The sequence below is a fragment of the Channa argus genome, chromosome 10 (assembly GCF_033026475.1).
Source record: "Channa argus isolate prfri chromosome 10, Channa argus male v1.0, whole genome shotgun sequence".
NCBI classification, from domain to species: Eukaryota; Metazoa; Chordata; class Actinopteri; order Anabantiformes; family Channidae; genus Channa; species Channa argus.
In genome coordinates this window covers 25,757,363-25,765,645 of record NC_090206.1, presented here as the reverse complement: position 1 = coordinate 25,765,645, position 8,283 = coordinate 25,757,363, and positions in this window count along the sequence as shown.

Here is an 8,283-nt window from a genome sequence, read left to right as displayed (position 1 = left end):
AAAGGCCAACGGGCATCTTTAAGTAGCCTCATGGTAACACAAACCGCGTGCACAGTCTTAAAGATCACAAATTAAGCCAGTTTACATACTGTGTCTGTCTATAATTCCCATACCTGTCCGCCCCCCCTCCCCCTCTTAGCACTGTGTGCATTGTCTGTTCTCCCACCGAATCGGTGGTATCATTGAGTTTCCCTCTTGTGTTTTTGTATAATCTGTTCCGATTCCAGGGACCAGAGCTGTGGGTGTGGAAATGAGGCCTGTGCATATGTGCCGTATTCCACAATGAGCCAGATTTATAAAACGCATGGCTTTAGAAACCTGCTCAGAAGAACTCCTATGCATATTTATATCTTTGTGTGTACATGTACACATAGATTCTACACAAAGTTTCATGCCTTTGGCCACTTGTGGTATAGGTCCTGGCTTTGCTTGAGGGTATGAGAATCATAGAGGGCCCCTGGCCACAGACAGAGAAAGCGCTCTGTTTGTGGTTTTAGATATGTTTTTGCAAGTTTTGATCGTTTGCATTCGATTGCAGTAAATTCATTTGTATGGTTTGAGCATGTTTTTGATTGTTTCATGTCTATTTGTAGATGTTTTGTGTTCGTTTGGGTCATTTCGCAACTCGTTTGGATAGTTTTAGATCATCATTCCTCATTTCGAAGTTATTTTATAAATATTTGCGGTTGTTGTGCATCTTCTTTTGGTCATTTTGTAGCTTTTAACTCCTAGAAATATGAACGGTAACCTCACAGCTTTGGATCAGGGCCCCCTGACCTCCCCCTGAGTTTGGCACAGATAAATACACAGATAAATACTTTTATACAAAACCTCTTTCTATAAGACAACCAGGATAGTAAAAAGGCCAGTCAGTGCAGTAGCATCCTCGCAGGGACACGAATTGCCTCTCCTTGCAGAGAATTTGAGGAAACACGTTTTTAGAGAAATGAGACGTCTGTCATCTGAAGCGCTGTGAGTTTCTGATGATGATGGCACCGTGGGATCAGCTGTCAGTCAGTCTCTGATGTTGTACTCTAGTGATGCTCTCGAAAATGACAAAAGTGAATGTGAAATATTTCTGCATGTCGTCTTTCAAATAAACAGTTTGCCAACCATCTGCATGCATCATTCTACATGCATTAAAAATGTGTATTTTGTGAACTGAGCCATGGAAGCACAGTTTGTAAAGTTACTGTCGGTTTCCTCCCACAGTCCAAAAAAGAAAGTTTGTTTAAACAGTCCAGTCAGAATTCTAACCCTTTATGATGTCATAAAGGGGGGCAGCAGCTCATAAAGACACAAATAAACCTAGTGTTTTGAAATCATGTAAAATAGACACGTTTGGACACCATGGTGGACACCGTGGTGGACACCATGGTGGTGCAGTGGTGGTGTAAGGTTCCAGGTCTGAATCTACCAGCCAGCTGCTGCCTTTCTGTGTGAAGTATGTTCTCTGCATGCATCCGTCTGGGTGGGAGGGTTGGTATGAACTGAAATAAAACTATCACCGTCCAATCTTAATTCTGAACCTTGCGTTTGGACCATCTCCATCTGCTGGTATTGTAGAAGTGCTCAGATCCTCCAGGAAGTAGAGCTTTTGTGATCGGATCAATTAATGCAAATTCAACCAATCCCTGTTAATTCTGCACGACTTTGCAATTTTGTCAGATCAACTCAACTTTTCTGTCCCTAATTGCCTGAGAGTTTGGTAACACTTGGTAACACAATGTTCACAAACAAGGATCAAGATTAATTGGATAAGATTTGTTTATTGTTGACATAAATTAGAATCTATGGAGAGGCTGTGTCTGCAGCCTGGAGAAGACTTCAGAGGAAGCTACTGCTGCTTTCGGGTATGGCAGACCGCCTGGGAAGGAGAGAGAGAATGAGATGTTGACTGGGAAAGAGGAGGCATGTTTGTGGCTTTGTGAAAGAACAAGAGCCGACGGGTGAATAGGGGACAGCTACATCCACGTTTGAGGCGGGGTCCAGCCCAGATTAAGAATCTCCATTTTAAAAGCAGGAGGGTCTGCAAAAGCTGCTGCTAAAGACTAAACTGTTACATGCAGAATGGCTGAAACTTTGCAACATTAGACAAATCACCACGACAGGCTGTTGCAGCAATATTTGTTGCCTAAAAGACCTAGTGTGAGTTACATCGCATAAACCGGGAGGTAACATTACCACAATAGTACAACTCAGAGCGACAAAGGCATGATTGTCTGTTTGCATGACAAACTCAGTGTGTGTGTGTGTGTGTGTCTGTGTGTGTGTGTTAGAGCACTCAAAACTGCGAGATTAATAACTTTAACAAGTTGCCTTTGATTTGTAATGAATTCTATAAAAAATTGAAACTACTATGCAAATTCTACATTTTTCACTCGGTAAAAAAAGTCCTGGAGAATTCCTAGAGGGGCTGACTGTTCTTCATTACAGCTGGACTCTATAGTACAGTTTGAAATTCGAGAAGAATTAATACATTAGAGCAAATTAGTATGAATGTGAAAACCAAATTGGGCATGTGGGAAGAAAAATGCTCTAAACTTTATCTTTATCATTAGAAAATGAAAATTTGTTATTATAACCAACATGTGCATGTTACAAAGGTGTGTGACAGGTCATCTGAGGAATCTCTTTAATAAAAGGTGATTTTACACTTGAGCTGAATCTTTTACTCATCATGACAAAAGATGTAGTGTGAGATCAGACCTATTGGCAAAAGGCTGGAGGCCAGTAGGTTTGGTTTATCCTGTTGGGAGCCTGAATGTCTGCTGTACAATTTCCTGGTCCAGTAAAAGGTCCAATAAAAAAACCAGTCTCTCACCTGTTTGTTTCTGCTTTCTGCATCAGCTGAGCTCCCTGGATGTCAGATTGGACATCCAGCCTTACAGCAGGTGACATTTACATAGGATCAATTGCAACAAGGCCAGTGTGGGTCAATGTACATGTGACAGATCTGGACATTTTTTCTTGTCCATTTCACATTTCACAGGTTACTGGGTTCTAAAAATCTGAAATCTAAATTGCATAAACAGTGTAGGGGTGAAGCGAAAAAATCTGTCTTCTGTTTACAGTATTCAGAGTAAAAGAGCTATTGACTGCCGGGGCTCCTTCACACTAAAAGCATTCAATTTTCCAAAAAATTTAATTTCCAAACATTACGAAGGAAAGGTGCTGATTCAGTCATGTGTTACAGTTTTCCCTCTGATATACAGTATATCGTGCCTGTAGCCATTTGCCAGATTGTCTTTGTACTCGACTACTCTTTGCTCTTCAGCCTCTTCAGCTCGTGTTGCCTACTTTTACTCCTTTACTTCCATGTTCCTTGCTGACTCGTCTGCTCTTGACTTCCTGCCCCTGAATGACCCCGGTAAGAAGCTTTTTACTTTGAACTGCGTGTTCCACAAGCCCCGGCATTTATTCCGTTTAACGCACACCAAGCGAGTGTGCGAACCTTCCTCAATGCAAGATCTGCTGATGTATACTGAATCGATAACTGGTTTGCAACCACATCTCTGGGTTTGTTCTTCAGTCAGGCAAACAGAGGCCTGATGTAGTAACACATTCCCTACAACCGTATGTGGGAATCAAGATGTCTGTACTTAGAGAGAGTTGGAGTGTCCCACATTCAGACACCTTATGGCAAAAAAACTGGAGAAATGTTTCGGGCAGTGAAAAATGAAACAGTGGGGTTACGGACCCCCGCGCAGGGTGTGTGCAGCACAAGTGTCCAAAAAAATAAACTACTAAAACTCGGTTCAGCTGTCTGTGTATCCCACCTCCTCTCAGGGGAACTGCACAGCATCTCTGATCTATCCATTCTACATGTCTCACTCTCAGTTCACTATAATCTCTCTGAGGCTCCCATTATGCTTATTCCTCATTAAAATTTTATCAGCCATGGCAAATTGCAAAGATGAGAGAGGGAAGGAGGGAGGGAGGGAGCTTTTGGGCTCTCCAGCCTGTTCACAGATTTATTTATTGTTGCGGATCATCCGGGCTTATCTGGTCCCCAAAGCAAAGACAAGTTCCCATCGAATGGCAAAAGTCATGAAATCTGATCTCCCAGCATGCAGGATGGTGGGTAGAGGAGGGAGGTGGAGTGTTTAGTTTGTCTAAAGTGTTCTCGCCCACACATTAATATTGTAATACTTTAATATTATAAAGTTTTGTTCTGCCCTATTGATTTCTCAGAGATGCATATGAATATTTATGCTGTTGGGTGCAGCTTGTAAACTTTGAGTCAGTGATGCTTTGGCTAATTATAGGCTGAAGGCAGCGCGGCGGCGGCAGCTAATGAATCACACTCCTCCTGTTTGCCTCCACCTGCCTCTCAGGTTCACTGATGCTTCGTATGAAGCTTTTTTTTTAATGACGGGCAACACGAGCGTCTGTGCTGGACTGCCAGGTCGACAGCAACAAACTCATACAAGCTTTAAAGTGTGTGGCATACATACCAGACAGCTGACATGCAGTGTCTTTGCGATGTAAAGCATATGTATGAAATCTGATTTCGACTGTCAAGGTCCTGAAGATAAACTTTGCTTTCTGCTCGCGCTGCCGGGAGTTGAAAAACAAGGGTCAAAAATTACATTTTATTTTGGTGCTTGACCAAATTTACATTAGGTGAACGGAGAGCAGGCTAGATGAGGTACAAAGTAGGTCATAAATACATAACAAAGGGGAGGGGGGACTGAATGGACTGGACTGAATCCAACTGTTAAATATGTATTTGTTATATAATTTGGTTATACAGAGTGCAGATTCATACATCAAACACAGCAGCCAAGAAGCATGACAAAACAATACAGGACAGATGGATGACTCTCCATCCACATTTAGGGCAAACAAAATATAAAAATCTATATAATTACATAAATACCTCTAATCCTGCAGGTCCTCCAGTGTGGGAATCTAGGAAAGTAGCACAAAAGCGCTGCTGAAAAAGCATCTTCGAAATCTAATTTATACCTTACTACTCTTTACTAATTTAGATTCCCTTCATGATACTGACTACTACATTAGCTCTGCACATTACTATAACAGAATTCTGCAAAGCTTTTTTATTTTAGATTTCTGCATAAATATGACATAATACAGTTTGGGTTTCAGAGGGTCTGCAGTAGCTCTGTTGGTTGAGTGGAGGTTTGCGGAATAGCCCCAAAAAGCCCATCCCCATCCCCAGATGCACAGATTGTGGAGGGTTGTGACAGGAAGGACATCCGCCATAAAAACGGTGACAAATCAACAGGCGGACAAAAATGATTGGCTGTGGTGACCCTGAACTCACGGGACGAGCCGTTTGGGTTAAAACAGGAAATCGAACTGCTGACCCTGTGGCTGGTGGACACAGAGGTGGCTTAAGTTTCCGCATTATTTACTTGAGTAAACATTTCGTACCTCTGCTTTAACAGATTCGTTTTTACTTAAGTAAAAGTGAAAAAGCTGTTTGTCAGTAATATTATTTGAAAATAATAAATGATGGGAATTAACTTTCTTTCAACGTGTAAATCAGTTTTCATACGTAAGGACAACCAGCATTACAGTATCTCTTCTATGGACACACTGACAACACACCCACTTGGGAGCAGCCTGACGCTGTCAGTTGAGCGGATCCAACATTTTCAAATACATTTTAAGCAAATATATAAGGAGCCAACTGCAGCTAGTGAGGACACCTAAGCTAATGTTAGAATAACACTGGTCTATCAAATTCCTGAGATTAGAATAAGCTGTCCAATGATGCAAATTCACCTCAAATGCACTAAAAGTAAAGTAACAAGCCCAACTATCCTGTTCAGGGTCACCGGGTGCCAGGGGGCCTCTCCTAGCTGTCATAGGACAAGAGGTTGGGTTCACCCTGGACAGGTCTCCAGTCTGTCTGACACACACTCACATTTACATCAATGTAAATTTAGAGTCACCAATTAACCCAGCATGTATGTCTTTGGACGGTGGGAGAACAATTTGTGCTTACGTAGACTAAGTATTTGTACTTTGCTGCTTCCCACCTCTGCCGGAGGAGAACCTCTACCTCCTGATGCACAGCTGCACCAAAGTAGAGAAAGAGTCCGAGACCAGGACTGACTGTTGAGCAGCTGAAATTCTACATTAAACAAGAAGTAAAGTAATAGGTCTCCTCAGTTCCCAGCTGAAACGTGTTCTTTATAAGGCGTCTAATTTATAATGAGCAAAATAAATACATATATTAATGTGTTGTATTTGCAGTTCATTGAAAGATTTGCAAATCCTTGCTTTGGATTTTTGTGTACATTTTATACACATCCAAAGCTTTTTGGAAACAGGGTTGTAGACGTGTATCGAGTAAAGACGACAAAAAGTAAGGCAAATAAAAAAAGAAGGAATCCAAATTTGAAAGGCAGCTGGTAAATGAGCTGGTAAACCAAAAGGGCCACGTCTTATGATGAGCAGAATATCATTTGCATGGGAAAGAAAACACCTTTCATGCCTGCGCAGCAAGTCAAGGAGGCTCTCCAGGATGTAGGCGTGTTTGGACGATCAAGAGAAGACTTCATGAGTACAACCTCCGAAGAGTCAGCACAACAGACAAAGCCCTTAGTAAACCTCCAAAACAGAAAGGCCACTTTGCAGTTCAAGAAGAAAAAAAAAGAAAACGATCAGCAGAGTTCTCGAACAAAGTTCTGTACACACATGAAACAAAGATCAGCCTCTATCAAAATGATGGAAAGAGGAAAGAAACGGAGTGAAAACATCATCTGTCAGTCCCCGTTGTTCGGTTATAGCTTGGACGTGCAGTTGTTTGCTGGAGCATTCGATGTGTTAATGTACAGACTTAAAGCTTCAATGATCAACATCGGCCATGAGACTGAAATCCACAGAGGGCGTCAAATATCAACGAGGCACGTGAACATCTGCTCTGCTGCCAGGGCACCTCTCCACATCAGCACAGGTTCCAGAGCATGTTATCTGAAAATGTGTTTCAAAAGTAACATACTGTAGCTTTAAGTTGAATTTGTAGTACTGCTATGTAGAAAATAATAAATAAGTGTCTATTATGTACAAAACTAAATATTAGTACTTTTAAGCATAAGTGTAAGTAAATGTTAAAATACATCAAATCAAATGAAGCATAGTGATACAAAAAAGTATTTTAAAACTGTAACTTCTGGGTCAAATTTCATCTTCTGCATCATAAATACTTTAGTGAACGACCGTATTTCAGCTGCGGCGCTGCCTGTTTTACTGTTTATCTGATGAGATCTAACAAGAGCATTATATCTGCCAACATTATATAACATCAGACCTGCTGTGTGAAGCAGAGTCGGACTCATCGGGTGAATCTCTCCTGCTGTTTGCTGAGTTGACACAGAGCTGCTGATGTAAACACAAGCTGCTGACCTGAGCTGACGCAGACGAAACGCTGCTCCTCCGCTTCACTAAAGCATCAGCTTATTATCTCAGTCAGACAGGAGTTGGTGTCTGTGTGTCGTGTGCATGTTTCTGGACCTTCCTGGCCTCGGTTCTGCCTGTCCGCTCAATGGCTGCTGGGGTCAAAGTGGATGCTCTAGTAATGAAGCATTATGGGATGAGATCGGCGGCGGCGGGGGCGGCCGGAGGAGAAGCTCGTTCCTGGACCCGTCTGGGATCAGTCAGGAGACCAAACCCAAAACACAGCTGTTTATAGTCGGCAACGCTCGACCTCCGTGATCCCGTCAGGAGGAGAAAATCTGTGAACGCTGGCTGGGTGGAGGCAGCCAGCTGCTCCAAATACGATTCAAGGCTGCCCTCACAAAAAAAACACAGAATGTTATTCTGAAGTCGAATTTTTTACCACAAGTTTAAGAACTTAAGAACTTTATTGCATTCACCTAGAAGTTGATATATTTTCTCGACTTTCTTGCCAACTTTCCTGAGGATAGAATGCTATTGCATAAAGGAAAGTGGTCGGATTTATTATTCAGCCGTTTAAACTTAAGTTCAACTCGGTGTCGTCTTTGACTGACACAGCCGACAGCCATGGTTTAAATTTGTGGAGGATGGAATTAGTCGGTATGTCCGTTAGCTTGGTCCACGGTGGGATGACCGAGCGCTACCAGTGGGAACGCAATGAAACCTAATGTGAATTTTCATTTCATTGCTTTTTCTGGTGCCACCTTGAGAATAAATCGTCAGCTTTGCCCGCGATTCCATTATCAGACAGACTCACCACCAGGAAATTGTACAGCAGACATTCAGGCTCCCAACAGGATAAACCAAACCTACTGGCCTCCAGCTGTATTAGAAGTGTCTAGAAAATATTTT